Below are 14,444 nucleotides of genomic sequence, written 5' to 3'. Positions count from 1 at the left end.
TTCCTTGTGGAATAGCCTAATTCAATAATATGGAATAGCTCACAATTGATTCTTGAAGAAACAGACTAGCAATATACAGGAGAACATCAGCTTTCGAAAACATGTTACAGCAGCCTTTAGCCTTCAGCCTTTCACGAAAAGTGTTCACAAACTACTGTTCAATGAACAATCACCACAGAATATATCAATACACATTCCCCGATCAATATTTGATTGGAAATTAGAACTCGAGCAGGAATTACAGTCAGCATTGATTGAAGGATAAGCATTGATGCTACTTATAAGCAATGCTGACAGTTCAAAATGAGTCTCGTTAAGGGCAGCAAACACAGGTGACTTTGTTCTCAATCAAGCAGTGAACAAGATATATTGAACAAGATGTGTCTCACAGAAATTCTACAAAAATACAACCGTTACCTTCAAAAACGTCAATGGAAACTCATTAAATAAACTCTTTTTTTTATTATTTCATCTACTGACCACCTGTAAAAGGGTATAGTGATTTGTCAATGTGTCATTTATCAACAGTGAAATGTTATCTATCCTCTTAAACCTCCATCTTGAGGTTTTGTAAAAAAAATCGTTATATTCCTCCACTGAGTAGGCACATATGGATAGCAGCACTTTTTTCAATAAAATTCTGAAAGCTTTACCTGACATTTATTTTTCCTACAGTTACGTTGAAAAGTGGCCATTGCTGCACTGATTACAGAACGCAAAGAATCACTTTTCCACTCTAGTGCGGGTAAAATTTTTCTGTACTCCAGATTTGCAACATGGCAACGCAAAATACTTAGTAGGTTATATGGAGCAACAGTGCAGCAAAATCAAAATGAAGTTGGTAACAGTGACTGGGCTGCTATAGTGAGCAGAGGTGCAACGAAGCACAACGAGCAAATTATTAATTATATATTATAACCAAGGACAACATTTTTATTCAATTTGACAATAAATTAAGGTTTTTATCAATAATAAAATTACACCGAAAAACATTTGATGCATTTCAGGCAAATTTACCCATAATTACCCACTTTTCATATTCAATGGTAACTGTAGGAAAAACTTAATGTGAAATACGTGCACAAAGTTCCTCTGCTGCACTCAAGATACCATTCCTACGTAAACGTTTCTTTCGGTACAGCAAACTGTCACTTTGCGCACTAGTTGCACAAATAACTATTATATGAGATGGCAATAAGTTGTACATCCGGATACCTGAAGCCCTTACCCCTCGCTCATACATACCGTAGTACTTTGGTGTGCATCATCTCTCAAATTATTCCAGTTTCTGGTGGAATATTGGTGGAATTTTTCTACTGTATAATATTCTATTTATGTGTTTTTTTCAATGAGCAGATTGTTTTAAGAATATATAGGCTTGGGAGTGGGAGGATTCTGAGTTCTTTGAAGTAGGGCCGACAACTAGTTCGAGTTGACTCCCCTACCATCACCTTCAATTTATAGTCCAGTCACTTTATACATTGGTGCATGCAATTTATATTGTAGCTTTGATTTTTCAATATAAATTATTTGGGTACATAAGAGAAGTCCAGAACCAATTTCTTCATGCAAAATTTCCTTGTGCTAGATACAGAGTGGCACAAAAACCTAGGATTTTCAGGTCATTTTCCAGTTTTCAGCTATCTCTGCCAAATCTCGTGAACGGACAGAAACATTTGCTTCCACCTTTTTCCAGATGATGAAATTCGGAATAAAATGAGATCGTTTGGAACTGTCTATCTCCAATGAGTACTGAGTTATAATTTTGAAAAAAGAGAAATTTGAAGAAAAAATCAATTTTGATGAATTTTAGTTTTTGATCAACAATATCTTCCGATTTTTAGCATTTAGATGTATGATTAAAAATTTCTCAGGGCGTATTTTGTGCTCTATAATCTGAGATCAGGTAGAGCGCTCTATCTCATATAGATTTCCAGGTACACCTGACAACAATGCTCCTTGTATTGTGAAAAACACCTAATTTTCAGCTTCAACCATCATCACCGACTACATTGTCCTCACATTGATATATTGTACAATGACATGAGTTCATAAGATTATGTTCCATGAGAATCACCCATTGGATGCAGTTCATTCAGTATTTCCTAGTGTAGAGGCGTGCTTGAGGACACCTCAAGGATCAAAATGTCAAACACTTATAACTTTTGACACAATGTTCAGATTTCATCGTAATACACTTCATTCTTCTTGCCTTGTCAAGGCGGTCCAAAATCATGCATCATATGTCGAATTCGGTCAAAAAATTGAAAATTTATTTCTCAGTGTACTGAAGCCTATATTCCAATACACAGAGAATGGCCAATTTTTATATTCAAAGCTGCATGTCTTGTGAAATACTTCTGATATTGTTAACCTAGGGCTTGTTAACAAGTAAAATTGTCAAAATGAAGACAATACAACAATACTATTCATTACTCACCCTTAAATGGGTTTTCGACTGTTACTAATCCATAGCCTACAATAATAATAAAGTGCAGCAGTCAACCGCTCTGAATTGAATAAAATACTTCATAAATAAGTAATTGAATAAAAGATAAGCGATTAAAATCTGATCGAATACATGATTCCCGATTATATAGTTTTAGTCTCCCGGAGAGAACGAAAAGCAAGATGAGTATGTCATGATTCAATCGGACAAAGGTATAATCTAGCTCAAAAACATGTCTGTACTCTACAGAATCTAAAAGCGGTCTCCTGTTCAGGTCTCCAAGTCGACCGAATCAGGCTCAAAAAATAGGTATCAGGGCTAGCAATATTATACATAGTGTAATATTACATTTTTTCTCGATTTAAATCGGATCTTCAATTCGAGATCTATAAAACTTGATAGTAAATATCAGAGTAATTGATATGCAGACAACTTTTAACTGAGAATTTATCATAAATAATTGTGTTGCACATTCCTTGGTATCACTGAAAGACTTCTATTTCAGAATTAACAGATCATTATAAACAGCATAGAGGATAAATAAATTTAAAATAACAGTTTCAAAATAAAGTTTTATTGAGAACAAATGTAAAATGTAAATTCTAAACTTGTAATTTATAATTTTTTGGAAATTAATATCGATGACATGTTCATAACATCACTGTTCTAGGCTTCATCTAAAGGGCGGGTCATTGTGAGCTCTTTTCTAAAAAAAAAAATGGTGGCTGGCTATTGAAAGTGTTTTGTGCTTTCTGAATATTTTTCTGTTTAATTGAAATTTATGTTTTAATTTGAGATTTGAACACTTTTATGGTGTTCTAATTTTATATAATTTTATTTGAGAGTTTACAAGCCTATAGCCATTGTTTTCAACTATATAAATGAATAAGTATTTTATCTTATAATGATTCTATATGTTTAAGCGTTGTAAGGTGTTGTTCTGTGGATTTGTGTTGTATATTGCCAAAATTCTTATGAAAATTATAAGTTGGTTTGCTCTGAAAACTGGATTTCTTATTCATAAGCAATAGATCCATTCATAATTTATCAAGAATTCACCATTTTGGAGCCAATAACTTTCTTTAGGTTAATAGGTGAAAAATGCTATTCAACCTATTTAGGATAAATTGGTAGCACAACAAATGTACGCCCTGGTGTGGGACCAAACTACAAAATATATCCCTGGTTATAAAAAATTATTGGTAGGAGAGATATCTTGATAGATTGTGAATGGGAGATGCTGCTGAGTGGGAAAAGGGTTCGAGAGAGTTCAGGTTCTAATGAGTAAATATTTTTTACGCAGTAGCAAGATGAAGAACAATAAAAATAATGAAGTTTTATCCAGTGAAAACATTCAAAACTTAGATGAAGAATCTCAAGATTTAGACCTGACCTCAAAAAATGACTCAAACGATAGTGTAGCTGTAAGTGAAAACGTTTCAAATGTAACAATTCATGAGGTAGTAGTAGAAATATCAAATGAAACAAGTATGGTAGGAGCTAAAAATGATCTAAATCTTATAGCATTCCTAACAAAAAAGTTTGATAGACAAGATGCTAGGTTTGATGAGCAAAATGCTAGGTTTGATGAGCAAAATGCTAAGATTGATGAGCAAAATGCTAAGATTGATAATTTGAAACAAGATCAAAGTGCTAGGTTTGATGATATGAAGCAAGAATTTGCTAGCATAAGACTAGAGCAGGTTTGTAAAAAGCAGGAAATGAAAGAGATAAATGATACATTAAGTAAAAATCACAAAGAAATAGGTCATCTACAGCAGAAAACTAATGATCTTGAAATATCAATGTTAGATGTAGAGAAATCAATGCAAAACAAAATCATTCAAGTTTCTGATAGGGTTGATGAGGTTAATGAAAGAGTAAATAAAAATAAGATCATAGTTGAGCAACAAAATATGACACAAGATGCTATCAATGTAGAAAATAATGAAAGTATTAAGCATGTTGAAAAAGAGGTTGTAGAAAAAGTAGACAGGGAAATCAAGGTATTATCCTCTTTGAAAATAGATTGTCAAGAAAATACAGCTGCTATAACTGAGGTTAGGAAATGTCAACAACATGTCAACAAAACCGATGTGTAATCATACTGGTAACAATAGTAATTTTAATAGGTTTGAATTCCAAATGCAAATTGACAAACAGAATCCGAAGCATTTCTTAGTAAACTTGACCGAGTATCTTGAGAGAAATGAAATCACAAACTGGATCAAAATTAAAGGTATTTTAGGAAACAATTTTAATTCGAATTTTGCTCATTGTGATTGGTGGATTTTCATCCGTTTTGATGTGAATAACTGAAGAATTTAAAGAGAAATTCATTGCTAGAATGTGGTCAGATGACATTCAGTCATCTGCTAGAAATGATTTGAGATTTGGAAAATATAAGCCAAACTTATCTAAGAATCTTACTGCGTAGGTATTATATTTCTCGTTTCAACATTGCTAAGAATCTAATTGCAGCCTTAGATAAAGATACTATTCTTAAGTTTTTGAAAGGTCATTTTGATGAAACCATATCTCAGCTGCTATTATTCGTAACATTAAGACTAGTGATGAGTTCATTTGTTTGTTGAATGAGTTTGACAATACTGACACTTACAAAGTAAACAGACAAACACCCTGTGATCATAACAATGCTCAAGCTGGAGGTCAAAATAAAACAATAAGTTTTCATCAGAGTGAACATAGGGATGATAGAAATAGGTCTCAGAATTCAAATGGTGTAATGTTTCATGATAATAATAAGCAGTATGAAGGAGGTAGGAATTATTTCCAAAATCAAAGGTACCAAAATGGACCAAACAAGAATGGTCATAGAGATCAAAATTTTCAGAATAATTTCAGAAATAATAGAAATCATCAACTTGTGAATTCAAATCAATCTAATTCAAATCGACCAGCTAACAACTACCAGTTAGATTTCAGCTTCTCACCGCCAGGTTATATTCCTGCTCAAACTACAAATCAGATGAATGCGAATCGTCCAAGACAGAGTGTTCCATTAAACTAATAAGGGGACGACAAAATGACAGCCCTGTTCTCCCAGTTAAGGAAAGGTCAAATTTTGATATAGCCTGTCATAATCCTGCTCCATGGAGGGGACACGAAAATATATAATTATTGACTTAGAGTCATGAATAAATCAAGATTATAATTTTTCAACCATGAGTACGATTTCTTAGTATTGAAGGCCTCACCTTGTGTCGGCATGAATGTACAATAAAAAGAGAATTAATAATTAAAATGATTGAACTAAAGAAGATAATTGAGCAGTTATGGTATTTGAGGTTATAATTTAGCAGTTTGTAATTGTAGGTTAGGTTGACTAACCTTCGTTTGGCCGGGGAAGTGGTGTATTCAGAGTGTCTAAATAGAATGAATGGTGTACGGATGAAACTGGTTGGAAAAATTAATTTGCTCGATGGAGGGTTTGGCGGGCTACAAAGGTAGCCGAAGTAAGGGCTGAAAATTTCTAACTTAGCGCTGTAGGTGATTATGTAGTGAGATAGAATCAAATCCAATTTAGTAATAAAATGCAGTTCAATTTGAATCTGCTGAATATGATCAATGCTGTAACTAGGATCAGACAGAGATAGTAATTTTGGAGTGAGCTCCTTCTCCAAATAATGACCAATATACTTAGACTCCAATAATTGTACTATAGTTGGAAGAGATATTAGAATGCACAAAACAACAGACAGAATAGCAAATCCATGCGAACTGGGTCTCTGGTAAATACTATAGGTTATATGATGGCAAAATGCTGAACCAAAATAGTAAATATTTCGAGTACCGAGTTTAATTCTAATGTTGTCTATGCAATCTATTACCTCTCCTTGCGACATTGACTGGATGTGAATGAAGAATTCACTACACCTCGGTGTGGTAGGCTAGTGGCAGTCGATTTTTATTTGATTCGGCAGGATATTTCCAATTGTAAACTCTAAGGTTCAACTTTACGAAATTTATATTGATTTTAAATTGGTAATCAATAATTTTGATGTAAAGTGGACTGTATTGAATAGAAAAGAAACAAGTGATATCTCTACAGAAACAAGTACATGCAATGAATATATAAAAGAACAACTCACCGAAAATCTGCAGAGTACCTAATGTAATATTTATATTATTGAGCTTACAACTCCCAGGTAAGGTATTCAGGTGTCCCCGAGGTAGGAGATGAATCAAGGATGGTGAAAAGGCAAGCTTAATTGTCATCTACTGTTGGTAAATTCGGCTTCCATCATATAACGTTGCACATATATTTCTGACGAGATATTTACAATGTCTTTAAAGACTATAGATCGGTGAACTTTCCAATCAAAAAATAATAGTTTAAAACTTTCAACTAAAGGGAGTTTGGCAAACACTCTTCCAAACGTAGTTTTATGGTGTACGATTTAACATCAACAAAAAAATAATAATTTGAAGAACGATTTTCTTCTGGGAATGATCGACGAATAATATCAATTCCCGACTCGAGGCAAGCTATTACAAAGCGAGACTGAACTGAAAGAAACAGCCTACCGGCTAGTGAGCGTGACGCACTCAAGTGAAAGAAATACGAACTGAATGAGGAGCGCGCGTCCAATTCAAAAACGAAAAATGAAAACTAGAGCTGGCTCCAACACCAATAAAATGATTTATTATTCGATAAGAGTATCGACCACCATTTACCACCAGAAGAAATAATAGTCTAATGATAGATACTATACTTGATAATGTCTGACTATTGCGAAACAGGACGTGTCCTGCACGATCAATATGTGTCAGTCAAGAAAGAACAAACTTGGAGGTGCAATGAAGTAAACCCAGTTCAATGAAACGGTAATATGGATATATTCTGAAAGATATTCTTTCACAGCAAAATATTGAATAAATTAATGAACAGATTTTACAAATTATGATTTCTAACTGATACAGAATGAATATTAAGTGATAGCAAATTTGAATCTTCAAATTATAGATACTATGTGAAAATTTGGTACTCTTTAATTGAACAAAATGAAAATGGGTAATAGCCCTTGGAAAGGGTCATAAACTGCACTAATTGAATAGGCAAAGTAAATTAATACAAAGTTATAATTCAGAAAATAGAATAAATGAATAGTTAAAATTATCATCAGGGTGGGGTTTAGCCTAAGGAAAGTAGACCTTTTTGGCTAAGTACAGCATGGATATTTAAATTTATTCAATACAATAAAAATCATTTATGATAACTTTATACCCTTAAACCTATAGTCATGACTTTTCTCAAATTGACGAATTTATATGCTGTGTAATTTTTGTAGATTGATGGGGATCCCCTTTTATATATTCGAATAACTTAAGTAGACTTTTGTTTCCGTTTTTAGTTTTTGAAGTATACTCGGCCGTAGAATATATATCGTTCCGGCTGGATCTTTCCGCATGGCGAAAACGTCAAACAGACCTCACTATTATAATTTCAGGGTTTATTTAAATGAAATTGAAGAATTTAGTATCACCAATTATTGTAGGAACTTTAGAACAATTTTTTAAAACAGAAAGACAAAGATTGAATCACATTAAAACAGAAATTAGAGCTTTTAAACAATTAGGTATGTGGACTAGGTCTGTATCCCACTGGTGATTTCCGCAAAATGGCCTCGTGTCTCTTTCTTCTAATTTCCACTTGAGTTTCTTCCTCGAAATTTATCTTGCCAAATTTACATACTAATTCAGGATTGGTCAGATTCTGTGACATAACCAATACGCTGAATGGGTGGTGTAAATGTGTCCAACTTTAAAGCTTCTAAATGGGGCAAAATTCCTGATTGTAGGTTGTTCTAAATTATCATTTAGTTTCATATAAAAATACACAAATAAATAATAAAATACATCTATGGTGATATTATGCATTTGTAAATAACTTAAAAGGGTAGCTAATGATTTTGTAGAACCTAGACATGCTTTTTTTTATAACATAAAGTGGACATATAAAAATATACATGCTTGTAGTAATAATGGACATAATAATAAATAAATATGTCTTTTTTTTGTTTATATGGTTTTTTATATGTTAAAAATATCGACCCTCAATCATCATATATTGGCTAAGCTAATTTGTCTTCATATTTCTAACAAATATATCTTCATGACAGTTCATTAAATAAATATTTAGGCTCATTTGGCATAGAAATTATAATATAAAAAATGAAAAAATTGATATTATATTACTTTTACGATTGATCGTTAATCGAACTGCCTTCTCAATTGGCTACTTGTTGACAAGTTAGCTTTGGTCTGTTTTGGGGTTATGCTTTGGTTCAATTCTAACCTTCAAATATTGTATTACTGATCAAATTAATAAACATACAAACATATATGGTTTTTTCCACAGATAAATTTCTGAAAAGATATATAATTACTGATTTATTAGTTTCATACTCTGTAGGTTAGATAACCGTCGTTTATCTACCTTAGATTAGATTGTAGTGCTTTTCAGTGATCGAATTTATTTTTGCTTGTATAACGGCCTATGAATAAATTGATTTATAGTTCGAGGGCTGTACAATCCTTTGGTACATCACAAGCCAGACATTTTATGGGCCAGCCATTTGAATCAACCGTGCTCACCCATGGCCATCTAGCGTGCCACTGCCATCAGCCGCTCTGAGATCGCCTAGTTCAATATGTAGATGGCACTGTTCTCCCTCTGGCCTCCCCCGCTTTTGCTTCCCAGTTCACTTCCGTTTGTAACCGCTTCTTGAGGAAGCTTGGTGCCCTGACGCTTCACGGTTGTTTCTCTTTTCGAAGAAGTCATAAATGTATTACCACTTCGCTTGTTTGAATTTAAACTACTACCGCGACTAGTTAGGAAAAGTTATTGTTAGAGTACTCCACTAAATATCTAGATTTGGATCTTCTTTGTGTTAATCTCTTTGCTGTGACATGGGCCCATGTATTCATCATCGCCAGTGCAAGTGAATCCTGATTATCTGAATGTGTTACCGCCTACCAGAACGAGGAGACTGCTCTTACAGTCTACTGTGAACCCGCCATACCCAAACGAGACGCCTTTAAAGGTAACAATTTTATTTACTGAGCTACTAAGTAACGTGTTTAGAAGTCCACCTCATTGGCTCTAACACGAAACCTGGTCCCCCGCGGCCGCATATTGGAGGAAAAGCGACCTACAAACAGTGAAAACACTCATTTCAATTTATTCTGAGATTTTCTTTGTGAGTTTTCTTGGAAAATTTTAAATTTTCGATTTGGACGCTTTCGACCACCATCTTGTATTGAAATCTGAAAACATCGATTAGTGACTTATGATATCGACTATTGAGCTGTTAACTATCAAACTTTTACACCCGGTTTGACATAAACTAAAAAGTTTTGTTTTGGTTTTGAACTTCAGTGCCTAACAGTCAGCTACAAACTTCTACCGCTAACGGTGTGTTTTCTTACCACTAAACGTAGTGAATTACCGCCTATCTTTTATTAATTATTGTAAATATTAATCTATGAACTATTGATTTTGAACATTGTAACAAAATTTTACATGCACAACGAATATCTAGTAATTTATCTTGTTATTCAGGAATTATTATCAACAAACAACTACCTCACTCTAATTTTATTATAAGTTAGAATGAGACAGAGCTTGTTTGTCAGTTTTAAAGATATTCTTTATTTTACTTGCATTTTCTGTTTGATAGTAGCCTTTGTGCGTTCTCCTTTTTCTGTCCTTGTCCTTTATAATGAATTTTCAATAGCATTTCTCTTTCACTTTCTCCCTTCCTCTTCGATTTTATTCTCAGTTATTGTTCAGTTACGTAGGCCTTCTGACCAAGATTATCGTGCCTCTGCTTTGCTCATTTAGTCTGTCCTGAATCATGGTACGATACAGACGTATTCGGTGGAATTGGTTTTTTTTTTAGGGAGAATTTTCTCCTATCTCTTTAAAAATGTAAAAAGTAAATATCTTAATTAATTACTAAATGAAAATGGTAGTCAGTCTGTGAAAGTTTCCTCCTTTTTTAGTTTTCTTCATATGTTAAAATACCACAGTCATTAGTAAAACAGAAATGTAAAATCTTCAAATTTGCGACCAAATCTGCTTTAAAAAGGTAATTAGATTTATTGTATTTCTTAATATTGTTCAAATTATATTTTTTGTATCATATTTGAGTATATAATGTTAGAATTTTCAAAATATAATGGGACGATTTGAGTTACTCAAGTTTCTATCAACATAAATTATAATTCAAATTATTAAATCCTAAATTGTTGGAATCTAATGTTTTTGGTAATATTCGAATTATTTCTTTTGAACTTGCAATGATGGATTTTAGTTCTGAATAATGTAATTTTCATCAATCTTATTTTATGACTTATGTTTTAAATTGTTACTATCGAATCCTCTTTTGAGTATTCTGTTCATCAGCAAACAGGATAATTCGTAATATTATGAGTAAACTAAGTTGGTTTATATTGTTTTATCCTAACAGGGGTCCCAGCTTTACCACTACCAGAATTTCAACTACAGGCCATCCAGACTTCAACTTTAGATCAACTGCCTTCCTGGTTCCTATAGCTCTAAATTCACATGAGAGCTCCGTTTCAAGTCACCTACAATTCGCCACCTGGATTATGAGCAAATTACAAGAAGGATTAGTAATCCAGCAGATCCAGCCCAAAATCAGAAGAAGATAGGGATTTCTGGGGGAAGTTAATTTGTGCGCAAAATGAAATAATACATGAAAATTATATGAGTGTGAAAAGTTTCAAATGAATACATCGATAATCTAAAATAAATACAAGTGTTTGGGGCCCCTCACTTCTGCGATATGTACATACAGGTATTTGTAGAATTTAATATTTATTAATTTTTGAAATTTATCAATTTGTAAAATCTTTAAACTGTTATTAATATTTTAAAGTTTGAATTGTGAGGAATATTCTTCTCAAATAGTTTTTGTATTGCTCTTGAATATTTTCTGTTTTTTTTTGTAAATTATACAACTGACTACCACTACTGTTTTTAAATTTTGAATAATCCTTCGTCACACCAAGTATAGAGTGAAAATCGAGTAAATTAATTTGGTATGTTTGATTGATTGTATCCATACGTTTAACTAGTTGCTCTCAATAAAAAAAAAAAAAAGTATTCGAATATAAATAATTGATGGTAATTATTATATAAACAGGAGACGGTCAATCAACCTTAACCATTAAATATTTTTACAACATTGATCTTAAACTATTTCTTGCTGAATATAAACTTTTTCGGCCATTAACTTGAACTTTTCTGACCGCTAATCTGAACTTTTTCAATTGTAAATTTTAATCTGGTAACCTATTTTTCTATTTCTGTATGATTATTCATAACAACCATGGCATCGAATTTTCCATTATTGAATAAGCTAAGAAGGTTGCACCAATCGATATCTTCTCTAGCTGATAAGTACAATGAACAAGTACCTATGACTTGTAGAGAATTTTATTTTGGTCTGGATAAAAAATTTGACAAATTAATGAGTGAATATGAGGAAACAGATAAAGAGTCGCTATCTGAGAAAGTTATCTTGAAGTTTGCTGAACTGCAAATCCAATTCCAAACCAGATTTGATAGTATCAAGCTGGTTGATACCGTTCCTAAACCTGCTGTTACCGCTAATGAACTGCCAATTAATAATTTTGTGAAACCTCAGTTGCAGATACCTACATTTTCAGGCGAACCTCATGAATGGAATGTTTTCAAAAATGTTTTTGATGCTGCTGTTCACACCAGTAAAGACTATTCCAGTGAGGCCAAATACCATCTTCTAACTTCATATTTAAGTGGTGACTCTTTGACCTTGGTTCAAAATTACGCCGACACCGCTGAATGTTACAAAGCTGCCTATGACAGCTTGCACAAACGATACAACAATATCAAGCATACAGTTTATATAATAAATTCGATACCTTTGTTCCTTCTACTACTCTGGCTGAAACTTTGAAAAAATTTTCTATCAAGCTCAACTCAGCCAAACGATCACTATTTAACATGAACCTGAACCAAGCTGATTTTTTGATTACCATGATGTGGATTCGCAAACTGCCGCTTTCTGTCCGCACCAAATTTGAAGAATCCATACCAGATGATCAAGTTCCCACTTTTGACCGTTTATTGAGTTTTGTGGCTAGTCAAGAAAAATCTCTGGAAGTGACCGCACTAACCCACAAATATGACCAAGTAATTAGCGCCAGCATCAAATATGTAGATCCCGTTTCTGTTAAAGCTAAACCTAGCACAAGTAATTATCAACAGAGAAAGCAGCCCTTCTCTTCAACTAAAACTAGGTATCCAATCAGTGGTGGCAAGTGGTGGTATCCAATTTGTGTTCTTTGTTCAGAAGGACATCAATAGTGTAGATGCGACATTTTCAAAGGAGAATCAGTATCCAAACGCAATCAAATTGTAAAGCAACACAAAAGGTGCTTTGTTTGCCTAGGGTCTCACCTGAAAGCAAATTGCAACTCAACGATTTGCTGCAAGAATTGCTGCTCTAATCACCATCATATGCTTCTGTGCAATAACGCTAACAATCTTCAATCATTACTTTTTAAAGAACAATGCTCTGAACATCGGTTTGCTGAGCCGCACCAAGCACCAAATCAATATGGATGCCCACATATCGGTACTAGCCAAAACACTGTGCACCATGCACCTCCTCCTGGTTTCAGCCCGCTACCTGTGCCGACTTTTGCCGCTGCCCCACCACAACCGCCAGTAAGCTCTTATCAAGCACCTTCTAGCAGTGCACCAAACCTGGCTATCAGCTCTAGTCTGCCTCCTAGTTCGCCACCAGCCAACAGTTGTGCATCTCCGCCCGTAAGTTCAAGCCCTGCCTCCAGTGCTCAATATATAACAAACAGTTCTATATCTTCTATACCACACACATTTAGTGGCTGCACTCAGGTGAAGGCTGTACATGCTTCTACTTTACTTGGAACCGCTGTTGTTACAGTCTTGAACCAATACAATCAACCCTTCCTGTTGCATGCTGTGTTGGACTCTGGTTCCATGTGCTCCATTATCACCACCCGAGCCACCACCGCAATGGGTTTAGTTGTTGTGCCCACTCAAATCCAACTGCATGGAATCTCTGAAAAAAGGACATCTGTCAAAGGCATTGTGCAGTTAAGAATATTGTCCGAACCTCAATTTTATATTGCTCTTTCTACCAAAGCTCTTGTATTAGATCAAATTGCTGGCAATATTCCTGTCTTTCCGCTTCACCCCGCTCTAAAGAATTCGTTTGCGCATCTGAACCTTGCTGATCCTAATTTTGATGAGCCTGCTGAAATCGACCTACTGATTGGTGCCGATTTATACTCCAATATCTTTATATCCGCAGAAAATTCCATTATTCCTGGTAACCCTGCTGCCTTTGCCACAATCTTTGGTTACGTTTTAAGATGTTGATTGAATATTGAGGACTCACCCGCACCGCTCAATGGAATGCAGCTCATTTGCACTATGTTTGCACAGGAAGCACAGCTCAACACCAGCATGAACAAATTTTGGGAAACCAAAGAGGCCATCCCCATTCGAAAAGAGTCATTGCCCGAAGACGAGTTGTGTGAGAAACTGTACCAATCCACTACTTATCGCACCTCTGAAGGAAGGTATGTTGTGGCACTGCCTTTCAAACCTGGCGCTCCCGCTTTGTGCAATAACCGCAGCAAGGCATACTGCAATCAGTTAGGACTACTGAAAAAACTGAGTCAATCTGATGAACTTGAAACCAAATACTCTGACTTCATGCATGAGTATCGTGACTTAGGTCACTTGAAAATCGCTGATTCCGCTGTAGATTACATCATCCCACATCATGCAATATTCAAGAAAAATGACAACACTCAAAAAATTTGAGTTGTTTTCAACGCATCTAGCAAAGACACTAATGGGCTCTCACTTAACGATGTGTTGCTGCCTGGAGCCAAACTTCAAACAAACATA

At 34.4% G+C, this 14,444-nt stretch overlaps 1 long non-coding RNA gene across 1 annotated transcript; it reads left to right on the top strand.

The window, feature by feature from the left end:
• The first annotated feature begins 10,364 nt into the window (after nucleotides 1-10,364).
• Nucleotides 10,365-11,333, top strand: LOC120350944. Its single transcript, XR_005571115.1, has 2 exons — nucleotides 10,365-10,563; nucleotides 10,945-11,333. It is a non-coding gene; the product is annotated as an uncharacterized LOC120350944 (long non-coding RNA).
• Nucleotides 11,334-14,444: the final 3,111 nt, after the last annotated feature.

This window comes from Nilaparvata lugens, chromosome 4 (genome assembly GCF_014356525.2).
Source record: "Nilaparvata lugens isolate BPH chromosome 4, ASM1435652v1, whole genome shotgun sequence".
NCBI lineage: Eukaryota > Metazoa > Arthropoda > Insecta > Hemiptera > Delphacidae > Nilaparvata > Nilaparvata lugens.
Note: the sequence above shows the minus strand (reverse complement) of the source record. Positions and strands in the feature narration are given on the sequence as shown.